We start from the raw sequence: 953 nt of genomic DNA on the forward strand, positions 1-953 counted from the left end.
CGGGCCTCATGACCACTTGTATCTCCCCGGCAGCTCAGAGTAAAGGCAGTAGATAACATCACCATCTTGAGTCTTCAATTCCCATTTCCTGCGTGGGGTGCAGGCAGTGTTCCCCTCTCTTTTTCTAATCCACGGTGATTTATTCTAAAATAAAGCCTTGCCAGAGCCTTTCACTTTGTGAGACTTTCCTTTTTTTGTGAGATACCCTGAAATGCTTTTCCCAAGTGGATTTCAAAGGCCTCAGATGTTGCCCGGAAACTGGGAAGCTGAGCCTATACTCTTCCCCCCGTCCATCCTACTGTACGTAATCGTTTTTGCTTTATAAATACGTTTCTTTCTTTTACTGAGCATTTCATTGTTTTTGAAATCCAGCCATTGTCCCTTGTACCCGGATAAGTTTCATTGCCATACAGTTTTCCATTCTATTACTTTTCTATCCATTATCCTCACATTTCAAAGTGGGTCTATGTGAAAAGACCTTCCTGCGCCCCCCCCCCCCCCCCAGTTCTGCCCGGCAACTTGTTAAATTGTTGAGTAATACTGAACCCAGGCTGAAAATAACAACTTACACTTGTTTCTTCTGGGTAGATTCTCTGACCGTGGTAAAGATCCTAAATTAGTTTTGTTTATAAAATCCTCCTTGCCTGCACTATAGAAAGCCCATCACCTCCCCAAGCTCCAAAGACTACACTTCCCAGGGAGCATTGCGGTACCCTTAGGTCAATTTCAGTTTCCTGGTTCTGTTCGCAAACTTCCGGGTTGTGTAGGCGGGTCCAAAGATTCTTCCAATGAGCAGCGCCTCCGCTTGACGGGGCGGGGTAAATGCCCAATAAGCGCCAATCAGACTGCAGGTTGCTGAGGCAGCGCCGGGGCGGGGTCTCCGAGCCGCGCCAGCTGAGCAGGGTATCGCCCGGCCCCTCTTGTGTGTGTGTGTGTGTGTGTGTGTGTGTGTG

This window comes from Dipodomys ordii, unplaced genomic scaffold, assembly GCF_000151885.1.
Source record: "Dipodomys ordii isolate 6190 unplaced genomic scaffold, Dord_2.0 Scaffold14, whole genome shotgun sequence".
In the NCBI taxonomy this organism is placed as follows: Eukaryota; Metazoa; Chordata; class Mammalia; order Rodentia; family Heteromyidae; genus Dipodomys; species Dipodomys ordii.